The following is a 13,049-nucleotide window of genomic DNA, read 5'->3' on the forward strand; positions in this document are numbered from 1 at the left end:
CCTCCTGGGCACACCTGTCAGTGAGACAGTGTAGTGTACTTGTTGATTTTTTTTTCAAGACATCAAGAATTTGGAACTGAAGGAAGTACTCACTGACAAGTGGAGAAGTACGGAGCAAAACACCATGCTGTTTACTCCCAGAAACACCATGTTTGCGGTTTTTTATCGTCTAAAATTTTTGAATAATTTCCAAATTCGTGACTTATCTGCCAATAAGCTGGTTGCTCTAGGAGCGAAGCAAAATAAAAAATAATTTATAACAAAGCTTAGTGTTTTAAAAGTTATAGTGCTGAAAAATAAATTACGATGAAACCTCAAAATAACCTCTAAATTTATTTTTTTTGGTTGATACTGATAAATTAATAATCAGACGATGAGAAGCTAAGTATCCACGAACTTTAGAATAATTATGTTGGGCCCATGAATTTGTTCATTTCTCTGGGTGTCGGTCGAGGTTTCTTCTGTCCTTTGTAAGTTGCCGGTGGAATTTAATTGTACAAATGCAAGTCCAAACTCCAAGCAAACAGCCAGTACCAGTACAATCATACTAATATTGAAAAGAAAAAAAGGTGGAAAACATCAACTTTTTTAGGTAAAATGCACTTCTATGATTCTATCCGTTTGACGATATCTGATCTCTCTGGGCTGATTTGAAAGTTGTCAATTTTATGTTGAGGAGTTCATTCCATTTTCATCTGCTTGGAGTAAGACTCTGCATCTGTCATATGACAAGTTGTCAAAGGACCATGCATGCATGTAGCAGCAACAATCCAACCAAGGACAGATTTTTTTTTCTATTTTTACGAAGAAATCAGGGATGGATAATGTAATAGACTTGTTGTTTTGTGAGTAATTAACCCACTAAGATACGAGTAAAAGGGCCACTCGCAATTATGTGTGCATCTTCCATACATTCGAATAAATTACTACCACTAGTTACTCCCTCCATTTTCATTATTTGATTTGATATTCGTTAATTCAATTTTGTACTAACAACGCCCAACCAAATGAATCACCGATTCCATCGATCGAGAAAGTAAGCAGTAGGCACGAGTAGAATGACTAATAGCAATGGCGAATCAACACCCGACCCGACTCTTTTGTGATGCAAATTTGTTTGCAGTCTGCAACTAATTCCCAAGAGTAAATTTACAGTTCAACATGGCATGAATGTTCTCTGCTCTGCTGCTGCAGCTTTGGAGAAGATGATCACCATGGTTGGTGAGGTAGGTTCAGAGGACACATCAAAAACAGCTTGCGCTGCAACTGAAACAAAAAAACAAAGAAACGCCATAGAAATAGGTGGTTAGCACGTCCCTATTTGTTGTTGCCAATGAAGACGTATGATGATCACCTTTGGCATCATGCAGGGACTAATCTTGTAATCTCCCTGCGTGCTACACTGTCAGACATGCATTGAGTGTTGTCTGCTAGAATTAATATTTTGCAGGGATGCTAGAAAGTTATTAGCATGCAGGTTTTATAGTAATACTGTAGTAGTACTAATTGAGCATATCAAAAGAGTAGATTTAATCAAGAATATCAAACGACACATTATGGGCCGTAGTATTTTTTTTTCGATTTTGCTATATCTCAATCGAAAGATTTTTTTTATCTCTCACTCGATTTTCTCACTCAAATTTACAGTGCATTTTCTTGTAAGTTACAGTGTAATTTATGAAACTTACACTGTAACTTTTGTAAGTTACACTGTAATTTTTGAATCTTCGCATGTAAATTTTAAATTTTGTATTGGATTTGGTCTTTTTCTTGAGGATATGGTAATTTAGTGTCCATTATGATGTTTCTTAATTGCTTTTTGCTTTTTATTATATCTATCAGATTTTAATCCAAAGATTAAAAATCTGTGTGATACGATCATAAAAATCTTTCGAAAGATGTATAGGTACTCTCTTTTTTTTTTTAATTTGGGCTTTATACGTGCTGTCGAGCAAGAGGGCAAACTGAAGCCCACGTAGTTCGTTATTCCAGCTCGAAAGCCCAGATAGCTAACAATATCTTAATTGGGCCGTAATCGACATGTTTCAGGCAGGCACAGCACGCACAACTGCACAAGTAGGAGAGGATTAATGGCTGCTTGACAAGATAGCTGTTGGCTATGGTTGTCCACCTAAAAAAAGAGTTAAAAAGAAAACCGAATGTAGAAAGTAGTTAGATCTAAGGTGGAAATCTCTATAAGTGAAGGTTAAAATGTTACTAAATCCAAAAGGATCACCTGATACGTCCACGTAAGCCAAAAATCCCAGGCCATCCGATGATGAAAAAATTAAAGAGAGCCGTAGGATCATATCAGTAAAGGAACCTGATAGTGATAGGGCGTTCTCTCGAGCTTTCCAGCATACCAATACAACACCAGAACCTCCCTGGCTTCCTCACACATGGGACATAATAAAGAGCAAATAAAAGGAGGGAAAAATACACGGCAGAGACTTGGTTATATCAACGAAAAAATTATTACTATTACAAACAGGCAGCTAAATGCCAGATCGTTCATAATGAATCATTAGGTTTGTACGATTCAAATATAAATATACATAATAAACCCGCAAAAAATAAATGTATACATGCTATAATACTTGTGCACTAATGAAAAATAAGTGAAGGATAAGGGTAATGCTGTAGCATAGATGGCGAGAAGGCAACGACTTATGCTACGACAAAGATGATAACAAATATTAATAAAATTATGTAAACTTCGTTTTACATATTAATATAAGGTTTGGATAAAATTGCAATAAAAGTTTGTTGTCGTGCTAATATAGTTCATTCATTACATATCAGAATAAAATAAATATTTTTACATTCTAAGTAGACCTCCTAATGATTTTATTCTCTAAAACATTCAAAAAAATTATATATAAGATGATAAATTCAATATGTTCCCAATATTTTTTTAATTATGTACAATTTATTAGCCACTGCACATGTTATGTTGGAGTCCATGTATTTATTAATAATAGTATTAATCAATAAATAAGATTTTATTTAAGAAACACAATGCAAATGGGTACATCCACTATCGCTGAAAGAATAATTGGCCATAAATACGAGTATCAGTACTAAATCTTAGTACTAGAACTTGAATATGAGTGTAGGTTCTAGAACCTAACGATTAAGCTATGCTCACTTCACGAACAATAAGTAATATTGTAAATGAACACTCAAGTCATTTAATAAAAACTATTTAATTTATAAATATACTCTAATGATTTAATTACAATTTGATTATTTGAAGAAAAAGAACAAATGAATCCTAAAAACATGTAAAGGAGCTCAATATAGAGGGGGTTAATGTTGCGCGAATGCGCGTCTATATACACTAGTTTCGCATGAATTGTCCCATATACAGCTTGGGGGAAGTTTGTTTGCTCTACAGTGTATAAGAAACAGATAATCGAGAACGCGTATATACATGATGTGCGAGAGTTTGTTGTGTCTGTACGCGTAGGTGTGTCCGTGTGTGCATTGCAAGTATGCATCCGGCGATTCCGGTCCAAATGTGCATACAGAAACAAGAGCAAAGGCGAGCGAAATTAAGTCACTCGCGTGGTGTAACACCCAAGCCTCCAAAATTGCGCACTCCACTCTATTTGACAGGCACCCCCACTTACACATATAATACCCCATTTACACTTATATTTTCACTTTAGATTAAAGGGTTAACCCCAGAGATATAGTGCTAGAGAGACAACCACTTATATAAGTTGATTCCATCCTTACTGAATTAGCATTGTGTTATTAAACATACACACATAACATCTATAAGCAACAAATGTCATATGCTAATTGAACCAGAATGTCACACATGGCTACATGGATGTGCATCTATGGTCAATCATCATCACGAGACCCATTGACGGACTAGTAGCTAGCGAGTTAAGTAACAATTGGTCGTCTGTCCATGGCCACTTGATTTGGGACCAAACGAACCTCTCCGACGCAGGGGCACAACCGATTTTATTTTCGAGCCTAGGGATGAGTTTAGTGTGGTTTACATATTTTCGTGCTGTGCTCTTCTTTTTAACACAACTAGAAAAAGCATTTTCACAGACGTGAGGGTTTTATTTTCACAGGCGAACATGACCCTCGGAGTAAAATGACCGCCTCAAAAATATAAACTGGGGTGAAGCTCGTTGTCTGCCTACGAAAATCTATTTTTGCAAGCGGACCCTTAAGCGGTCCGCCTGCAAAAATACCATTTATTTTTGCAGGCGGACCTCTTATGTGGTCTGCCTGCGAAAATAGGTGTGGAGTATAAATGGACCACTCATCACTTAGATTTTTTCTAAGTCCTCACTCTCCTCTCCCTTAGCCGGCCTCACCTCTCCTCCTTTCCTCTCCTCTCCTCACGGGCGTTTAGCGGCGGGGGCGGCGGGAACCGGCGACGGCAACGCATGTGGGCGGTGGGATCCGCGATGGCGAGGCGGGGACGGTGCACCCCCGGTGTGGCTCGCCTCCCCTCCCTCCCAGATCCTGCCAAAGGGGGGAGGGGGGAGGCCGGTGGTGGCCGGCGGCGCGGGGCGGACGACGGAGGAGGGAGGTCGGTGGCGGAGGAGGACGGAGGTCAGCGGCGGCGCTCCCACCTTCCAGATCCGGCTGGCGGCCCTCCCATCCCGGATCCAGAAGCATCGTGGGGGAGGACGGCGACGGCGGCTGCATGCAGCAGCGGAGGCCGGCGGTCGTCGGCGGCGCTCCCCTCCCCTCGCGGATCTGGCGGCATCATGGGGAGGGCGGTGGCTGAGGCGGCGAGGAGGCGGAGGCCGAAGGTCGGCGGCAGCGCTCCCACTCCCAGATCCGGACGGTGACTTCCCTCCCCTTTCCTCCCCTCCCCTCTCATCCCCTCGGCGGTGGCGGCGGGCTGGCGCGGTGAGCTCGTGGCGGCGCAGCTCCCCTCCCCTCCCTCTCTCCCAAAACCCTTGTGGTGGCACAGCTCGTGGTGGCGGTCGCCGGAGGGGAGGCGGCGGCGGGTAGGGCTGGATGGCAGCCAATTTTTTTTTTTACGTTAAAAATATTTTTGCATGAGGGTGGATTTGGCCACCTGCGAAAATCAATTTTTGCAGGTGTTTGGTTGCAGGCGAAGGTTATGGACGCTTGAAAAATATGTTTTGGCCTCCAGTAAAAATGTTTTTTTTTCCAGTAGTGTAATATTTTTAAAATGTATTGACATGGTCATCCAGACTTTGGAGTACGGTTATGTGCCCCTAGTTGTCCTACCCATGTCTCCGCCCTAGCTGAATAGATATAATTCACAAGATTTAGGCCGAGTTTAGTTCTAAATTTTTTCTTCAAACTTTCAACTTTTCCATCACATCAAAACTTTTCTACACACATAAATTTCCAACTTTTCCGTCACATCATTCCAATTTCAATTAAACTTCCAATTTTAGCGTGAACTAAACACACCCTTAGAGGCAAAGAAGGAGGTACAATGAATAATATAGTCCGTAGGTATTTAAGACCAATCATTAATTACTTGTAGTACCGTCTTTACTATCAGTCGACTGAGATTTTATTATTGGGCAACGTCTTTAGCCTCTAGCTAGACGTGAGAGAGGGAGGAGGATGGTGAGGGCTTAGCAATTAATTGCACGCTAACTTTCTTCTTGGCAAGCCCTCAATATCAATGATTTCTAAACTCTAGCTTGCGAAATCTTGGTGTTAGGGTTGGTGGTGATGGGAGTGAGCAAGGGGGCAACAATGGCCGCTTTAGGGTAATGGTTTGGGTGGCAAAGAACTAGAGCACGGCGGCGGATAGTGGACATGAAGATGCAGGGCGGGCAATGAGGCAACGTGATGGCACCATCGGAGTTACTTCCTCTGTTACACAATGTAAGTCATTCTAACATTTTCTATATTCATATTGTTGTTAATAAATCTAGATAGATATATATGTCTAGATTCATTAACATCAATACGAATGTGGGAAATGCTTAAATAATTTACGTTGTGAAACGGAGGGAGTACAAGATAAAGGGGTTGGTGGCAAGGGAAAGGGATGCCAATGGATTTAGTGACGCGAGCCGTCAGACACAAGAGATGAGAACCAGGGTGGGAGAAAGTCGTTGGAGTTGATGAAGATATGTGACTATGGAGGCATGGAGAGGAGTAGGGAGGTAACAGTTGATGGGGCTCGTGGTGATGGCACTAGCGTGTAGAAGGTGGTGAGGAGGATAGACAAATCGCATCCGTGCGTTGCCGACTCATGGGCGAGTGGCGATAGTGTGATTGGAGATCGGGGGAAGAGAGAAGAGGGTATCAGGACACGATTGTTGGACGAATCTCAAAATAATCTTAGCCGTAAAAATGTAGATTGAGGTGTAGGTAGACTGAAAGAAACCAGGCGATCGGCTTGTTGATGTATAGACCATATCCCTTTGTCTCGTACTTTTACCATCGTGTTACTTCTTCTGTTTCAGAATGTCATTCTAATATTTCTCACATACATATTGATGTTATTGAATCTAGATAGATATATATGTTTAGATTCATTAACATTAATATAAATGTGGAAAATGCTAGAATGACTTACATTGTGAAATAGGGGACTACATAATAAGATGATTTACAATGACCGTAGGCTAATTAGAACAGCTGTGCTTAAATGCTCATATCCTGACCTGATGAATGGAGAGGCTAGGCCCAATCGGAAATGCGTGTGTGAGCATGAGAGCTGCAGCTGGTAGCTAGCCGCGCCGGCCAGGCCATACGTGGATGGACCGTGGACGGACGCATGCGGAAAATACAAGTACTATGGCGCAACGCAGGTGGGCACGCACACGCACAGTGGTCGCCTCGCCTATCGAGTATCGACGAGCTCGAGCAAAGCACGCGTGTTCGCCTTAGCTCTTGCGAGCTGCGAGCATTTACGCGCGCGACGACGCCACGCGCGGGGACCGGACCGCACCGGCCGGACGACGGGCGGGCGAAAGGAACGCGGCGCCCAAAGCCCATCATCAACGACGATAGGAAGGAGACGACACGAGCAACCGCTAGCCAACAACTATATAAGTTTTTTTTTTTACAAAATTTACTATAAGATACTCAAAGTTTATGATATTTACTACATGATATTTAAAAACGCGTATTCGATGAATGATACAGAAAATATTGTAATTAGCTGCTGGACACTTTACACGTTATCTTATGATATTTGGTATAAACGAAGAGAGAAATAACGTGGAAAGTACCATTTTGCTTGTGTGCTCCATCGGCTTGTAAGGAGATTAGGTCTGATTTGAACCATTCTTACTCCCCTGGTCTAAATCTAGTTGGAACTAGACCTGATCAAGTTAAAAAAGAAACATGTCTCATGGATAAATTTGTATTTTATTTGCATTGGATACAATAAATCAATCCATCCGATGTTCAATAATGAAAGTGTCATGTAGCATATCCAAATACAAATTTTTACCCCTTTCATATGGAAAGAGGTACTCTCTCCATCCCAATATACAAGCCATAACTATTACTAACACAGGTATCAATAAAGAATTATTATCATCTTCTCGTTTGGACCAATCCAATCCTATATACTTATATAGTTCATTAGTACTAAGTGTAGTTAATGTTATTTATCTCTTCTCTCATTGAGCCACATCACCCTAATTATTTCTAGCCTTTGAATGATACACATATGGATCAAATTATCTCTTATCTCTTCTCTCGTAAAACCATTCAGGGCCCCTTTGAATCGCAAGATTGAGAAAACGTAGGAATAGAAAAAACGTAGGATTTTGATAGGAATGTAAGTATAAAACAGAGGATTGCAAAACGCAGGAAAAACATAGGAATGACCGTTTGATTGAACCACAGAAAAAAAAACAGGAATTAGATGAGAGAGATAGACTCAAAGGAAAGTTAGCAAGAGGTTGAAGCTCTTGCTAAATTTCCTCCAAAATCTCTATAGGATTGTCCATTCCATAGGAATTTCAAAGGATTGGATATGATTCACTCCTTTGTTTCAAAGGGCTTCATAGGAAATTTTCCTATAGGATTGAAATCCTCTAAAATTCCTATATTTTTCCTTTAAATCAAAGGGGCCCTCAAGGTGTGTTTGGATCCAGGGACTAAACTTTAGTCCCTATCACATCGGATGTTTGAACACTAATTTGGAGTATTAAACATAGACTACTTACAAAACTAATTACATAAATAAGAGCTAATTCACGAGACAATTTTTTAAGCCTAATTAGTCCATAATTAGCACATGTTTACTGTAGCATCACATAGGCTAATTATGGATTAACTAGGCTAAATAGACTCGTCTCACGAATTAATCCAGGGTTATGGAATGGGTTTTATCATTAGTTTACGTTTAATACTTCTAATTAGTGTCAAACATCCGATGGGACAGAGACTAAAAAATTTTAGTCCCAATCAAACACTCCCTCAATCTCAATTATTTTTAGGCTCGAAATTCCAAATCGTGACTAGGTATTCATATGTATGCACCCAGTACGACGGGAGACTTCGAGGGTGGAAGTATTTAAAAGGTAAGCTAAGGAGAAGACGAAGGTGCTATTTATTTGCAGTCATGCATGAGTATCTTGTATTAAATATTGAAAAAATGGTTGTGATTTATATTTTGATATAAAGAAATATTGATATTAAAAAATAGGTGAAAATAATTATTAGAGAGTAAGTAGGACAAAGTATTTAAAGGAAGGGTGTACTATCTTCGTACTCGTAAAAGAAGTCGTTTAGGACAATGTTTAAGTCAAACCTTAAGAATATAAATCATAAATAACTCTCAAGTTGTTGAATTTGAAAAATGTAAAACTTATGTCAATAGATTTGTCTTGAAAAATAATTTCATAAAGATATACATATATCACTTTTCAATAAATATTTTTATAGAAACAAAAAGTCAAAATTGTATTTTAGAGACCGTATCGCTGTGCTAAATGACTTTCTTTACTATAGGAAGTACGTAGAGTAAGTAGGACGACGCATGATGCGTGCGTCGGTCTCTGCTTGCCCTGTAGCGGTGGTTGGGACGATAATGGCCTATACGTACCCATGTAGTATACGTGCCCGGGCCCCGTCCCGGCCTCTGCCGCGGCGGTCCATCACCTGCTCGATGCGACGGTTTAATTAACTTCGAGCACGGCTCGGTTGGATTTCCCTGCTTTATTTGGATCATATATATGGATGCGATACAGCTTTGTCCTGCTAATGCGCGATGTTATGGTAGTGTAAGTGTTGTATGTATAGTTGTATACCCCTTGCCCACTAACAATTAATTTGCTATCTCCTTTTCCGAAATATTAGGTGTTGATTAGTTTAATTTTGAGTTAACTAACGCTAAATATTTTTTTTAGAAAGTATTACAGCATATAGATATGTCACGTCATTATTCATTAGAAAATATTTCAAATCATCACCATCCCCACTTCATTTTCACAGTATTTTTAACTTATATGCATGTGTTATTTTTATACTTAACTCTATGCATCCCACATTAAAGCATCGGGCTTCAACTACTAGATCCGTTCAATTAAAGTCATTAGCAATTAAATTAAATTAATTAAGTCAATTAAAGCAGGAATTAGTTATGTTGTATCTATAGTTCTATGCCCCTTGGCCTTTATCCACTAACAATTAATTATGTTGTATATATACCTCTTACCCACTAAACAATTAAGTCAATTGAATGACTTCTTCGTTCAATTAAAGTCAATTAAATATTGTAGAACGAGAAAACCATTAGCATGTAATTAATTAAGTTTTAATTATTATAAACGTGAATATGTATTTATTTTATATTTTAAAGCAACTTTTATATAGAAGTTCTGACACGAAACAGTATAAAAAACGTGCTAAGAAAAATCAAGGTAAAATACTCCCTCCGTCCCATGATATAAGGGATTTTGAGTTTTTGCTTGCACTGTTTGACCACTCATCTTATTCAAAAAAATTTAGAATTATTATTTATTTTTTGTGTGACTTACTTTATTATCCAAAGTACTTTAAGCACAACTTTTCGTTTTTTATATTTGCACAATTTTTTTAATAAGACGAGTGGTCAAACAATAAAAAAAAACTCAAAATCCCTTATATTATGGGACGGAGAGAGTATGTATTTTAAGGGCATGTTTAGTTTCCAAACAAAATTTTTCACGCTATTACATCGAATGTTTGAATACATGTATGGAGTATTAAATGTAGAAAAAAATAATTACACAGATTGCGTGTAAATTGCGAGACGAATCTTTTAAGCCTAATTGCACCATGATTTGACAATGTGGTGCTACAGTAAACATTTGCTAATGATGTATTAATTAGGTTTAATAAATTCGTCTCGCAGTTTCATGGCAAAATTTGTAATTTATTTTGTTATTAGAATACATTTAATACTTTAAATGTGTGTCCGTATATCCAATGTGATATGCATGGGCAAAATTTTTGCCACCAAAACAGGCCCTAATCACAACAGAAATAGGAGTACATAGCATTTACACAGCTGGATCTCAATGCAAAGTAACACGGTCCAGATTGATCTAGCTATCCTACCTGTACATGGTACGAGTATGACGTGCTATAGTGCCAAGTAACTAGTGCTGTAATAATAGTTTAATATGATGTTTAGGCTGAGTTTATGACCCACACATATAAATAAGATAATAAGTGATTAAAATATGATTAATACAAACTTAAAAACTAATTTATTTAATTTTTTTTAAATTTTTTTTAAAAAATATCGTTTAATAATTTAGGAAGCGTACGTGCTTGTGCTTATGGTAAATAAGGGAGTTAAAAAACCAAACTCATTTTGAACGACTCAGCCAAATTAACTAACCATCGTGGGCTACTACTTCAGAAACAGACAACGAGATCAGGTACTCACCATTTCCAAACATATAAATTGCCCTGCAGGTGGCACGTACCACGTACGTACGTCCAATTCCAGCAGGCAGCACTAATCAGTCACAACTACTACAAGGACCAATCTCATTAACACCAATCTAATTATTATTAACAAATTAAAGCAGGTAACATGAGGCCATCGTTGACTTGCATTAGAGAGCGTATCAAAACAATTAATCAACGTGCAGGGCAAACACCAATTAACGGATGGGAAAGTGATGGTGCCGTAGTTACGGTAAACTACGAATTGTAAACAGAACGTACGCTGTCTGATATAATCTTGCTTAATTAGTTTAAGTCCTTGCATGTCCAAGCAACTATCATTTCAAGCCGATCAAAATTCAGAACACGCGTACGGTGCACTGATTAAACTAGTACTAACCAGAATTTTTCAAAATTGATTTGCCGATGATTTGATCGTAATTAATGGCGCTTGATTTATATCTTTAATTTGCTCATGCCGGCTTGATAATGAAGTAGCGTGCAACATTTCACTGCAGCTCCCTCTGGGAAAAAAAAGGACTTGTTCACTTTACTACTATTTCTAATCTTAACAAGTTTTGGTACTGTTGAATTTCCATTAGGCAGTTTAAAAAAATTCCATTAGGTAGCTAGTAATCCAAACACATATCTAAAATAATACTATACCAAATCTTTTTCATATAGCTTCACACGAAATAATTGCTAAGTACCAAATCAAACAACAACCACATATCTCTACCTTACCATTTTTTTGGCATTTCCCAGACTTTGCTAAATTCTGGTTATGCATCAAACTGAACATGCCCTTAAACTTATCTATAAATGTTGACCATTTAACAAAATATTGATAATCAAAATTTTCATCAAATCTTATCTATAAATGTCAAATATTTTTATCACGAAAAGTCAAGATGATTAAAATTAGAACATGAAATCAATCTTTATTTTTTGAATAAATGAGTATCAAAGCAATCATGAACATCTCCCATTTGAGAGGCAAAACGCAGGTTGCGGTCCACAACTCCATACATGTGTTTGACTGTCGCCTTTCTGCGCTCTCCACAATAGCTCCTTTCTAATATATTTTTTTAATCAAACTTTCTTGTCTTTTAAGCGAGTTCTCTTTCTTTTAGACCTTTTTAAGTTTTTCATATCCATTTGAATAAGCAGTCTTGCTCGGAAATCGAATTTTGGGAAGACAAGCTCAGCACAATTGCGCAAATACGTAGAGAAAAACATCCATTTGCAAATGACCTGATATCAGCCGACAGGCTGTTTAATTTTCCTGTTTGGAGCTCGTTCATGACGTGCCCATCTCCACATTAACTGGATGTGTCAGAGTTTTAAGTGTTTTTTCTTAAAAAAAATCCGGTTCTTATGTGAAGATTTCTCCTAAATTACAGCTGAAAAACATTTTTTTTGTGAAATAGGAAAATTATAATAAATTGTCCTTTCCATGTCACAAACACATAAACCTATTAATTGATATACCATACAAACAACTATTACACTACATACACTTAAGGGGTAGTAAATAAAAAAATTGCTGCAATATCTTCATTCTTGAATTACTCAAAGGGCAAATATTTTTTTTAAAAAAAGGACAAGTATTTTGATACGCCGCATCCTAAATAAAAATTGATACTACTAAGTTATAAAATGAAGTAACATCCCAAGATGCTACTAGTATTTAGAATTGGTTCTGCTTAGCTGAAACAGTAAGCATATGCCATGTTTGTTGTTGTGATAGTCAAAACACACACGGACATATAATTAGCCTGAAATTTCAACTCAGGCATGTGGAAAGCTTTAAAAAATCTTTTATGTCACCGAGGTGGAATCTGTCCAAAACCCCAAATACCTCCAAGTACTGAATTCTTTAATTCCAAGAAAGCCCAATTTGCATGTAACCCCTTCACAAATATACTATTCTTTTCTTGAAATGCCTTACTAGAAAATACCAAATGGAAAAAAGAATAATTTGTTCACAACACACAAATGACATTTGACACTATTCTCTTCGTCCCAGAAAAAAGTAACTTTCATACATATATCAAATAACTTATATATATAAAGCACATATACTAAATAACTTTTATACATGTCCAGTCTAAATTTACACTTAAGAGTTGTTTTTTTATGGCCAAGTTTAGTTTCAAACTTCCAATTTTTTTATCACA

The sequence above is a fragment of the Oryza sativa genome, chromosome 7 (genome assembly GCF_034140825.1).
Source record: "Oryza sativa Japonica Group chromosome 7, ASM3414082v1".
Taxonomy (NCBI): Eukaryota; Viridiplantae; Streptophyta; class Magnoliopsida; order Poales; family Poaceae; genus Oryza; species Oryza sativa.